Source organism: Notothenia coriiceps, unplaced genomic scaffold (genome assembly GCF_000735185.1).
Source record: "Notothenia coriiceps isolate Sejong01 unplaced genomic scaffold, NC01 NC01_scaffold00013557, whole genome shotgun sequence".
Classification (NCBI taxonomy): domain Eukaryota; kingdom Metazoa; phylum Chordata; class Actinopteri; order Perciformes; family Nototheniidae; genus Notothenia; species Notothenia coriiceps.
In genome coordinates, this window is record NW_011346258.1 from 4,940 (window position 1) to 18,527 (window position 13,588).

The following is a 13,588-nucleotide window of genomic DNA, read 5'->3' on the forward strand; positions in this document are numbered from 1 at the left end:
AAATGTCATAAATGTGTACAGCTTAATGTGTGTGCTCATTCAAAGACGGTGTTATCTCATGCGGAAAATCCCAGATACAATTAAATAAACGTTTGTTTCCATAGAATGAAATGTGAATAAAATAAACAACAAAACGTACACATTAGGCAATTAGTTATTTTAAAACTCTGTATCAGTGTTGGCCCAGAATGTCCCAATCCTTTGTGTAGGACTGTTTTATTGCTGGGTCAAATCTAATGACAAATCCTTCCATTATTTGTTTTAGCTTACACAACCAATACACTTTTCTAAGACAGCCCAGTTGACAGGCAGTAAGCCCCACCCATTTACCACACACCTTGCAAGTTAAATCAGACGTATTATTACACCTGTACTATTTGACCCCCGCCTGTTTATAGCCACACAGGTGACGCCTGTAATGGAGATGTTTCCTCACTATACAATAGAGGCATATTATCTGGCTAGAAGAGTCCAATCTATCACAATGAGGGCCCATTATATCACAGATAACCCATCTGGATATAGAGGGAGATTATTCCCTGCAGACAGCAGAGCCTATTCTCTGCTCTGTGTTTGCTCCATGCTAATGAACGCTGGAGGAAAAAGAGTTGAGCTATGAGGGCGTCACTTGAGCGATGCAGCTTTGATGGGAGTGCTGTCCATATCATTAAAACGCTGGCAAATGAAGAACAAGCAGTGGCTTCTGTTGGTGCTGCTCATTAACAACAGGCCGTTTGAGCCCGGCGCCAGCCATGCTACTACCATTGTGTACTCGGAGGCTGGTGGGGGGGGGGGCACTGTGACTGGCAGCTGGGAACACCATGCCAATGGTGGGATGGCGTGACAAACCAAGCCAAGGATGAGCGCAGAGCCTGGCACTGTCAGGGCCCGGAGGGGGGGGCGCGTCGCCTCGAAGGCCCCTGGGGTTGGCCCCGGTCAGAGATGTAACCCCAGTTGGCCCTCACCGCTGTCTGCTGTCGCTGCGTCTCTCAGAAGACTGTAGAGGAAGAGTGTGTTTGACATAAACAACTTGATATACCCAAAAAAGATTTCAGCAATGCATCGAGTGCACATGGAATCCAAAAAGTGAGCTCCTCTAGGGGTTTGAATAGTCTGTATTTTAAAATCCGATTCCGATTATTGAGGTAAATGTTTTTTATATTTGACAAAATATATATCAACTGATTGTGTTGGCTGATGTTAACACACAAAGGCAAACCCAAGACAAACATGTCATGTTCATTAACATTTCATGTTAAACTTGCACAGATGCAAACTTTTCACCAAAGAGTTTTTATTATTTATTTCAAATGTTAAGTGAGTTCAAAATCATCAAGTTCAAGTTATACACCAAATACCAAATACTGCCTCTTGCATAAATAAGGATAGCTGTCTTTTATTTTTCTAAAATGTTCACATTTCTCAGAAACTTCAATTTAAAAAATGTGTTTTGTCCTGTGCTGTGTTAAAACCTCTTAACCTCTTATTTCTTCTTTATCCAAAAATATCTCTCAGGACTGTAAAGCTCATTAGGTTTAAATTTCATTCAGCCTCACCTTTTACTTTTCCTGCATAAATCGATGAAATGTTTGATCTTTAAAATGTCCATAACAATTATACAAGAGCCTTGTAAAGGGTCTTTCAATGGTTTTTTTGTCCAAAAGTAAATCAAATTGAAACATGCTTTGTCTTAGAAAACCAGCAAATATTCGTAATTTTGAAGGGGGTTAAAAAGTAACAAATTACTCATCAAAAGGTTTTAGAATAAGTTTATTTTTGATCTAAAATCATTTTTAAGTTGTCTATAAAATAATTGAAAAAAACCTGAAAATATGTTGAGTTTCTTTCAAGTTACTCTAACTGGTTCTGTAAAGTATGTACACTTTAATCCTGTAACATGATGCATCCTTGAATGTCCGTGAGCCATGTATCCGTCTAAGGATACCATACAGTTCTTTAGTCATGTAAGAAAGAGTTTTATGTGACATAAAATATTTACAGTTCATAAAACAGAGATACGTCTCTTTGCATTTCAAAGTAACGATGATGCTTGTAACGATTATGCAAACAATCAAAATTTAATTATTCAATAATCCAATCAGTCTTTAAATTCAAGTGGACTCAATACTCAATCTGTGTCTTTTTTTATTTAATCCACCCCCCAATGTAATTTATCTATAAATCATGAATAATCAACTTTCAGTCCGTCCCAGTATTTCTTATCTCTGTTTTATTGATGCTTTGTCTGCTGCTGCTCACTATTGACCCCTGCCTTTGAAATCACTGGCAGAAACCGCAGCGGCTAACAGTGATGCTATTATTGAGTCCAGATGAAATGTGGCATAAACTGTGAAGGATAGGGGTGTCTTTGTGCCTGGTACACAGTGTCCATCGGTATGATGTCAGTCTATTTTTGACTAATGCAGTCCTTAGCCTTTGTAGAACACAGCACAATCTTTTTTTTTTTTTCTCTATTTAAAGGATGGAGCGGTTCCCAGGATAACACATGTTGTCTCTGGGGGGCACTCACAGCGTCTCCATTGCCTTTTCCAGCATTTTAATCATTATCGTTTGCTCTAATGCATATGCAAATCAGCAGTCTGTGTGAGAACTGAGGTCGCTGCACATGGCTGAATTCAAAGCCTCCTCAACAAGTTGGTCACAGTCACGGTTATTCAAAGTATTCAAATCAGGCAATACCTCCGTTTATGGTGTTTGTATGTTGGCTCATTCCATTGCGGAACTAGGCCATCGGTGCATTCACGTTTATCTGATTGGTCCCATTTCACGAGTTGGAAGTCGCTCTTCTGAAATTGTTGGACTGAAGCTAAAAAGAAGATGTGTTGTATTTCTCAGAGAGTTCCAAAATGTGCCAAGCTGTTTCTGAGTTGTTCCAACTGACCTGATGTTGCCAATGTTTCTGAAGCCTGCAGCACAAACGCCCTACGTTGCAACTTTATATCCTTGTGATTTGGATCCGCTCAAAAGTAGAATTGGCTCTTTCTTGGCCAACACTACACCCCTTCACCAAGTTTCATGAAAATCAAATCAAATAACTAATTATATATCTTCAGTTTTTCTTCTGACACACAAATAAAGCTAAAAACAATACCTCAGATAATTGAGAAAAAACAACAGATGATCAAATGTTTTGCTGTGGTTGAGGAAGCTATAGAGGTACTTCGATAATTGAAAGCACTCAGCATACAGGCTTCCCAGTGTGAATCTCTACTGTCAGCAGCATAGTGATGCTGCTGCTGCAGAATGGCTCTTTGTAACAGAGCTGTAAACCCACTGTTGGCACCATGGGCTTTTAAACAACTCTGCCCTCTGACATTAAAAGTGGCTGGGCTCCATTCACATCCGCGCTCAAATATCCCATCATATTTAAGAGGACCCATTAAGGGCCACATTGAGAATTCATGGGCCTTTCTCTCACTCCCCCTTGTGTGATTTATCTGTGACTGCCATATTGCGAGGCCCTTTCAGAAGGAGTGCCTCCACTTTTTGTCTTAGAGGAGGCCCAAGACAATGCATTTCAGGCCCATTTCTCCGACAGGGCCTCCTCTTTCAGGGGGCAGAGGAGCCGGGGCCGGCCTAACATCTGTTTGTGTCCAGAGCCAGGCGGGCCCGGAGCACAGCGTGCCTCGGTGGCCCCCTTCTCCTCTCCCTGGGGTCTTTGTTCCCGATTTCATGCTATCAGAGCGGCAGCATGTTTTCCTGCGCAGAGCTGTCAGGGGCATAAAAGGCCCTGAGTGGGGTCACATCAAGAGGGATGGGCATGAAAAATTGGTAAAATGTATCACAAAGCCCACCCACTAAATGGTTGCCTAGCACCCTGTGGTGGGGTGTCAGGATCCCTCCTCCCCCCCCCTGTACCTTCCTCTTTCCCCTTCCCTTGGCTGAATTACACCTCTCTCTCTCACCCTGGCGGACAAGCACATCATTTAGATGAAATGGTGCAAACAAATTAAAGGGTGGTGCTTCAAATGAATCAATGTTATTTGTGTGGGAGGAGGGGTTTGTGCCTCACCGGGGCCTTCTCCTCCCAGTGTGCCCTGGAAGCAGGATGGCCGGTCACCTGCCTGCCTGAAAAAGTCATCAACGGCTATTGTAGCTCAACTGTTGCTCCAAAAGAGAAAATAAATGAAGGGATAGTGAGGGGTGTGTATCCTATGGTATTTCATGACTTGATGCATGATTCTGGATTTAGAAGTTCAATTCAGGATCTACTAGTCTATTGTGAGCTAATAAAAGCAATGTGGCAAATTATGCTCTGAAGGCAAGGTATAAGTCTCAGTGTGCATAAGATTTTGGACTTTAAAGTTAGTTTGGAGTTAAATTAACTGATTACAATTACAAAACAAAAGCAAACCTAATAGAAAGTTAACATTTAATCAATACTCTTTTCTACTCTAAGGCAAGCTTCCTTTTTTGATTAGATTTATTTTGGTACATTTCTAAAATAATTGTGCACAAAATAATATTTTATTTTGTACTGATATTGTTGAACAAATCACACAAAAATGCTTGACACAACTGACATGTTGTGTTGGGTTGCTGTCCATCAGTCACATTATCTAGCTCTCTTTGAGGAGGTTGTGATCAATTCAGAATCTTAATAGATAAGTATATCGACTCAGTCATGACTCCATTTTTCCCCCACCCTAAGTATAACACTTTTCTAGAATTGTCCCTGGTAAAATCAGTGTTCATTTATTGGATCTTGGTCACACTAAGTTGCATATTTGCTGTCTTGTTAATAGTGCTAACCAAGCTCCAGCTCTCTTTAAAGGGTACGGAATTAGACTTTCATTAATTGTTAGATCTCTATCGAATTCCAGAGTAATGAACTCGACAGACCCTGCGATCCTATTGGACCATCACTAATCACCAATCACTGATTGGGTCTTCAATATTCTGTAATTGACTCAGCAACGACAAATTACCTCACTGTCTGTTTCCTTTAATTGATTCCAGCTAGAGCGGCGGTGGAATAGGTAAATTAAATGAGTGCAATGTTTCCAGGTGCTTAGTAAGTGTTTATACTGTATCAATAGCTCTTCAGTTGGCCATCTTTAAATGCGCCATAATGATTGGATGGTTGGATGTGAATTTGTTTCCTCATTTACACGATAAATGCTTTTTAAACGTATGAGGCGTTAGGGTTAGTAAGAGCCTATACTGTATCAATAGCTCTTTTAATGGCCATGTTTAAGTGTGATACAATGATTTTCCTATGTTTGAATATGAATGTGTGTCCTCATTAACACCATACAGATATGGGTTTAGGTATAAGGCAGTAAGGTTTGAATCATTACATGTTAATACTTTATCAATGGCTCTTTTGTTGGCCATGTTTAAATTTGTTATAATAATTAAACCCTTGTTGGATGTATAATGTATTCCTCATTAACAGGATACATGTGCTTTTTAGGTATAAAGCATTAGAGTTAGTGTTAGTAAATGTTTATACTGTATCAGGGTTAGGGTCGAGTGCATGGCTCTTCTGTTGCCTTTTCCTTTAAATCTACTACAATGATAGCTTCACAGTTGTGTGTATATTTGTTTCCTCATTAACAAAATAAACGTGCTTTTTGAGTCTGAGCATGAAAGAGAAAACATGAATGGCCGTGAAACGTCTGGTCTGCAGCCACCTTTTTGAAAACAAAACAACTGCTGCTAAAAAAATCAAATGAATAACACATTAGGATAGCTATTGAGCATTTTAAGCATGCATGGCCTTATTGAGAGTTTAGGAGTAGCCGCTATGTTAAACAGTCTTGCGGACATCTGCTGCGGTTGGTTTCAAACTGCTGACTAAAAGTGGCAGGGGAGGTTTCTCAGATTAAATCTCTCATTAGGTTTTCTTTGTACAGGTGGCAGTAATGTGTCAAGAGCCGGGCCTGAGACAATGTCCTCCTCTTAGTGGGACTAATACGCCTCAGAAGACCCACCCTCCTTTTACTGCCACTACTTTAACACAGAGACACGGTCACAATGAAGCATCTGGTGGCCTTTTCCTGTGTAGAAGGCTTTTTTCCATAGCCATTGTGTCTGCTAGTGATCGTGTGTTAGAGAAAGAGATCAGCAGGCTTAGTACATTCATTTCTGTGAATCCACTTCTCTTGAACTTTTCTGCCTGTTTGTTTGAATCTTCACGTAAAATGTAGGAGATGATTTTAGAACATTTGCTCTCCAGCTCTCAATATGAGTTTGGGTGGGTGGGCAAGGGCTTGCTTTCGCATCTGTGTGTATGTGTGTGCAACCCCCCAGTAGTGGGAGGTCGCCAGGGTCAAAGTGATGAATTTTTATAGGCCTGTTCTCTGTGTTTCAGCCCTGTCCCTTTCTCTGCGCGCTGCACTGCCTCTCAAAGACAACCATGCAGGGCAATTTGTCCTGCGGGGCCCTGCAGAATGGGCCAGCAGAGAAGTTAAATACCAGGGGGGAACACACACACACACACTCACACAAAACATACACATACATTCAGTTTCTCTCTCACACGCACACACACCCCTTCGTCCTGTTGTCCTGAATGATTTGTGGCCTGTCCATTATCCATTCTGAGGGGGCAAATGCTTTTGGACGGTTTCTGAAGGTAAAGTCAGAATGGCTGCCCTCCATTGTTTTTAGAGAAGTTTCCCAGATGTTATAGTGGACAAGATAAATAGGGCACATTATCACTACCTTGCCCTCTTACCTCTCCAAACTCGCTCGTTGGCGAGGGCGTGGCTCGTTGGGAGACCTCCTACGACGCACACACTGCCATCAAACTTCCACAAGTTCATGGGAAGGGGCGAGGGTTTGTGAGTGGGCCGCTCGCTGTTAGGGGGGACACAGGCCATGTTTACTAGGGTCAACCGTTGATCAGCGGGTCACACGCAGGCTAACTTTGCTGGGTGATAATGATGAATTATCCATGTTGAATCCCCACCCTGCTGTGTGATGAATCCACAATGTTTGGAAGCATTAAATTAGCCCTCCACGGAGAGAAGAGTGGATCCTCTGGCTTGTGTCCAGTCAGCTCGGGCGGGGGGGGGTCACAGCTGATTTACTGGCTCTCCTGCGTAATAGCTGGCAGGAAGGCAGGAGGCCGAATTTGTTGTCGCCTCCTCCCGGTGCCCCCTTCTCCCCGGCTCGGGAAGATGTCGCTGCGGGACGGGCGTGATGAACGGTGGCGAACGGAAGAAAAGTGATCGGGGTGCTAAGCAATCTGCGGTGAACCTGCCAGCCCCCGTTGGCACACCTTAACTCAGCTGGCAGAGAAAATAATGGCGCGTTCTGACAATGCCACTGCCCCCGCTGACACAAAGGGGAGCCCCCGTCCCCTGCCTCTGGCAATGAAGAATGAATAGTTAGCTCATTGTCCACCCATCGTCTGTCTCCCTCTGCACACTCTCTGCTACTCTCTTCACCTAATTGAGATTTAATCACTGAATTCTAAATGCACTCAATGGATTATTATATCGGTGGAATGACAGTTTAGTGTGAATCATTGCATGGGATTGGGGGGAGGGAGGGAGGAACATAAATCCCCCAGGAGTCCGGAGGAGTTGTCCATTGGCTGGCACCCTGTTATCCTACAGATTTCTGCAACTTGTTCACACTTATAAAAAATACACTTTACTGGCTGCCACTAACATTTTAACACAATTTGATCCTAATAAGTCAACCCTAACACAAACAGAGGCATAACTCTAACCCAAAGTCATCCCAATTTAAAGGCTTAACTTTATAAGGCATTGAATTAATCAATCTAAATGTAAGGACTCAGTTGGTTTAATGTCCCAAAATATTCTTTCTAAAGTCTTACAATGCCAGGGCAAGGCAAGAAGAATTTTATTCATTTTTTAAATTATATTGGAATTTAGGCGTAGGGATTATTTTCTAATTATGAGTAACATCTATTTTTAGAATAATTTGCAGATCTCTCTAGGATACGCGTTATGCAGATCATGATAACAGAACCAACAGCAGTTGTATTTTGTTTACAGCCGGGATGTTCCACTCTAGTTTTTCTAGGGAGCCCTAGTCATAATGAAAATAAATATATATTCTACCATGAAAACGTCACTAAATCCAGCAGAATTTCAAATGCTCGTTATGGTTTAAAGGTCTCTATTGTCCCATTGAGCATACACTTAAATAAAATATTATTGAAATATACAAAATCCAATCTTACAAAATAAAATGCTACTGTCTACTAATTATATCCTACTAAAAAGTGTTGCCTGTGTATTTAAATCCTGATATATGATGTTATTCCTCTCTATGGTAGAGCTCCATTGTTGTGCAAGAACTATTTAAATCACATCAATGAGTCACAGTGTTGAACCCTGAACGCACATACTGCACTATATTTTGACTCAATACCCCATTCACCGTCCTGCTGCTGAAGAACTCACTACATGACCAAAAGTGTATAAATCCGCATCTGAAAATAGTTCCCAACGAATGCACTATTTACTCCTGTTTGAGTAGAGCTTGCAGAAAATATAGTGCCCAACTGTTTAGCTAAGTTAGCAGGCCTTTAAATAACACGTTACACCTGTTTGTAAAGGTATATATTATGTATGAACCAATGGGCTTGGAGTTGACACATTTAGTTTTTTCAGTGTAATTTAAAATGATTGTTCTTAGGCTCTTCCCATTAGTCCGTAGGAGACGTTGACATGTAAAACAGGCTTGCATTGTCAGCCCTGCCGTCTGTGTGTGGGTTTCTTACTGTTTAAGTCGGGCACAGTGGCTCACCTCCATCTGTTGGCAGGACCTGAGACAGAAGGCTTGTGTGTGTGTGTGTGTGTGTGTGTGTGTGTGTGTGTGTGTGTGTGTGTGTGTGTGTGTGTGTGTGTGTGTGTGTGTGTGTGTGTGTGTGTGGTCTTTGAAGTGGGACAGATTGCTTTAACCTCTCTTCTAAGGAGAGCAGCTGGAATACAGAGCTCCTTTAAACAGCCGCTTCCTCCTTCGACAGTCATGAGATTATCCTCCATTGATGCACAAAGGCAGCGCCTTCCTCTGCAACCTCTCATCCCGGCCCCCCGGGCCCCTGCCCCTTTGCAAACACTCAGCGTTGACCTCTGACCCATAATGCAGGGATGTGATGCCAAGTCACTTTGCTGGATCATCTAAAGAGTGCAGAGTGAAGACATCCTTACTGTCCTCTGGACTACAGCTGCTGTACCTGACAGCTGTCTGTTTATGTTCCCTTCCTTTGACCGCTCCCTCCCTTTACTAATTGTCATGGATTAAATAAGAAGCCAATTGCAACCAAATGAATTAAGATAATATCATTTAGCGTGGTCAGTGAGAGCACGTCTTTGTGCTTTGAAGGGACAGTTGTGTGGAGACGAGCACCTGGACTCTGCTGGCAGCATCACTGCATGTATAGGTCTAAGTGACAGCATGGGACTCTCATTTTCCCCTTCTTGGTGTTTGGTGGGCTGATCTTATGACGGAGGCAGTGGGATGAGCGGGGCTGTGTGTGTTGGATGAGGGGGGATGTTTCTCACAAAGGATGACAGTAAGGGAGGCTTGATCAATCGGGTGCAATCAGCCACCAGCCCCTGCACCGACACACTGATCGCTTGGTCAATGAGCTGATGAATGGATCAATCAGACACATGTCAGCGACCAACGCCACGCCACAGGACACCCAGGGCTCCGGCCGCACCAGTGGGCATCTAAATGAAAGAAAGCTGCTTTATCCTGTTCAGTTAGACACTGAGTGCATGTAGAACACTTTTAAAGTAAAGCCAATGCTTCTCTCCTGCTCCTGGAAAGAGCCAAACATCTGCGTTGGGAGTCATTTGTTTCCCTGAAGTTTAAATTGTTTAATTCACCCTGTAATCCTGAATGTAATTGTTCTTGGAGGAGACATGTCCTCACAAGAAAAGGCAGCATTAGGTTATTGTGTTTTCTTCTAATTGAGTCTCGCTTGTGGTGACACTTTTGGCACTAGTTGCACAATGAGCTCACTGAGAATAATGTATTCTCCCTCTTCTCTGGGTAAAACATTTACTCTCTTCTATCTGTTTCTATCCAGGTACTTATACAAATGTAGGGGACATATTAAGGTTTAGTGATGACTGTATTTTGATCCAAGCCCTGTGTACCAGATTATCAAATCATAATAATGGAGGGCTATTTTTCACCTCCTGATATCCATGCTTATTGTGCCAGGATGCAGTGTTTGCTTCTGGCCTCACTTTAAGCTGTCCAGGGATTTCTGCCTGACTGACTTCTAGATTTGAAAAGCAGACCACAGAAGGGGGCTTGCTTGGAAGAATCTGAAGTCAATTTGAAACTCACAGCTGTCACTACACTTTCTAGAAAACGTGTACTTTGTGTCACCTATATAGAGAGCCGCAGAGTAAAATAAATGAATTGCCTTTTTTGATAGTATATGTCCTGGTTTGATTAGTTTTCAAGACAAACAAGCCAAATTCAAGTATTGGTTTTTTTACTGGTTTCTTCCCTTCTCTTCGACAGTAAACTAGATCTTTAAGTTGACATTTGAAGAAGTCACTGAGTTTCTGGAAAGATTTTCCATTGAGATTTGATGGACCAAATAACCAATCAATTAGCCAAGAAAATAATTGAAAGTTTCTTTAACAATAAAAAGACCTTTCTTGCATCTGAAAGAAATAGTTTGAAAAATATATATAGTAATCAGAAAGTACAACCCGTGACCACAGTTGGTGCAGTCTGTCTGATCAGAGATGGCAGAAAGCGACTCTCTGTGGTTGTCTTCGCTACAATGACTTTTTGACAGGGAAAGTATCTCTTGCCCTTCTCCCTAGCTCCTTCTTTGGCCTATTCATTGCACAAAGCTGCTTAAGCGCACTTAAGCGCATTAGCATTTGGCTGCCAGGGGACCATATTGACCCTGCATTTGGATGGCCTAAATGAGTGAAAGATGGAGCGATTTGTTAGGGCTTTAGAAAAGTTGCTTTTGGTGGGGAGGGGAGGGTGTGGGGGACTTGAAGGAATGGGGTTGGAGGTAGTGGTCGGGGTGTGGGGGGGGGGGTGTCTGCAGAGAGTTGTTCCACTTTCTCTCAAGGCATGGTGTTTGTTCTGATCTGCTGTGCTGTTTCTTGGTGGCCGAAGCAGGACTGATTTGTGACATTTCAGTCTAAAGGGCCTTTTTCTGCTCGCTATATTGGCTTGACCCGATTATCTAATCTGTGCTTTGAATTTCAATCAGGTCGCCCAGTCCCTGCTGCGCGGTATGGGAACCACTGGCTGAGGGATTACCTCATTCAACTGTCTTCAAACACAGATGGTCGAATGTTTAACTAATTGTTAAAAGAGTCCACAAAGGGGAATTTAACCATGCACACAGTCCATGGGGTCAGTACATAGAGCCAGATAAAGAGAGGGGACAGTGAGGTGGTGATTTGTGGGACGCTTCTTTAAAAAATCATTCAAATGTGCAGTGTAGTGCATGGAGCTGGACACAATGGCTGCTCTCAGAACATTACTGTACAAAGTGTGTGTGGGGGTTGGACACACTTTCAATATGTAGGAATATCTGTAATTGAATTAATGTTTTCTTTTTCCTTATGAACACACAAAACAACATGATTTTTCTTGTGTCTTTGATCACTTATTGTTTCCATCCCCCACTCCAGAGTCTTTGCTCAACTGCCACCCTGCAGACAGTCCGAGCCGCCGACACCAACGAGGTGGACAAGCTAATATTCAGAGAGAGTGACAATGACCGGAAGGTAAGCTGTACTGCGTTAATGCTGCCTGTCATAAAATGCAAAAGCATATATTCCTAAATTGAAATTATATTGTCATCAGAACAGCTTTTTGTCAAATTTGTATAGAAACAAATTTGTCTTCAGGGCTAGTCACACCACAAAAAAGTACCTGCATAATAAAAGCAGCTCTGATTAGTGTTATAGGGAAAAATGTATTCCTTTTTTATTTAGAAATCAAATCAGAGTAACATTTGTAGCTACAAACTCCACTTTCTGTCAGTATAGTGCACACTGAATATGTATCGCTTCAATGGCCTTAATTTACATTCACATACAATATGCCTAATTTTCCTTTTAAGCGAGCAGGAAACATGCTAGCTATAGTCACTCACATCAGCCCCAAGAACCCTTCTGTACTGTGATTTATCATCAATTCATTCAAAAAAGTCTTATTACAGAGTTAGCTGTGTGTGTCAGCTAGCTTGTTCACTCAATCGCTAACTGGACAGTAAGTTCACGCAGTATATAAAAGAGAGATATTTGCACTATTGACACCTATCTCATTTCTACCGAAGAGGATTAGGGCCATATGTGAATTTTTTTTTTGGGATCTGACCAAAAGGGATTTTATTTTCAGTTGTGAGATTAAATTCTGATTTAAATATCAGAATTCTGACTTTTTTCACAGAATCCTAACTTTAATCTCAGAACAAAAATATATATATGTTGGGTCGGGTCTCAAAGAAAACATGTGGTCCTAATCCTCTTCCAAACATTACTGTTTTAAAAAAAAAAGTATTTTTTATTTTGAGTAGTTTATTCCAAAAGTGGACACAGTTAACACGCTTAAATAATTTCCTACCAGACGATGTTCACAATTATCTTGTCAACATTGTCCTGCAAGATTTCAATTGATGTAATTTCCCCCCCTGCGTGCCAATTTCAATTAATTGACTAGGATGTAAAATATCTGGTGTGAGCAGGCCTTAATAGGAACATTATTATAATGCATGTTCAAAAAGGAATATTGCACTTGTGATTAAAGCTTCAAATTCTAATCATTTTCCAGTTCTATACATGTCATACAGCTCAACCTGAGTTATTACAAGTTGTGTTAACATTCAGAGTATAGTGGTGCCTCAGAGAGACGCGTGTAGAATGCACAGTGCTGTCTGCTGTTCATTATTGCTCTAATTACCAAGTGCAGTTGACATTAGTATTGTTATTAATCAGAGCTTCTCTCCTGCCTCTGATCCAGGTTGTTCTTCAACTTGAGAAAAAGCTTTTTAATTATGTCAACCAGGATGTTTTCCGGGAAAACAATGGGAGCCCGGTAAGTCACCTCTTTGCTTTCCAGCTCTTTATATATCCATCTGCTCTCTTATTTCTACACTTCCAATGTTTATCACAAATTAAATTCACTCCATCAACTGTATAGTGATTGTTTTTTCACCTCATAGTAGCTACGCCTGCCATTAACTACATTTCAAATTGATTATCTGCAAAAGGGACTAGAGCTTTGATTCTGTGGTGAAACCCAATTGGGGGCGACCCGTGCTGTAATTTCTCAAAATTCCCCCGGGCTTGAACCAAATCGGGTTTGTGCATTATCCGTGCTATAATCAATAACCTACTGAATCATTTGAATATCTACATTTCTCTGTTGTCTTAATGATTTTTTGCTGCTGTTCGAAAGACATGTCACTGAAAGCAGTTGCCTAACATACTACCTCCTATTAATGAGGAGAAATCTCTATTTAACAGTACATGGCGAAGGTATATGTGAGTTCTTAGGCTGTGCTGAACATGCAGGAGGTGAAGGTGGATGACAGAGATTGTTTTGAAAATGTCTGTTACTGCACTGAAAATACTTGATTTAG

The 13,588-nt window shown here is 41.6% G+C and overlaps 1 long non-coding RNA gene across 1 annotated transcript; it reads left to right on the forward strand.

Moving 5' to 3' along the window:
• The first annotated feature begins 1,225 nt into the window (after window positions 1–1,225).
• On the forward strand, window positions 1,226–13,037 carry LOC104947963 (uncharacterized). The gene is made up of 4 exons (XR_798612.1): window positions 1,226–1,237; window positions 11,388–11,391; window positions 11,634–11,729; window positions 12,967–13,037. It is a non-coding gene; the product is annotated as an uncharacterized lncRNA (long non-coding RNA).
• Window positions 13,038–13,588: the final 551 nt, after the last annotated feature.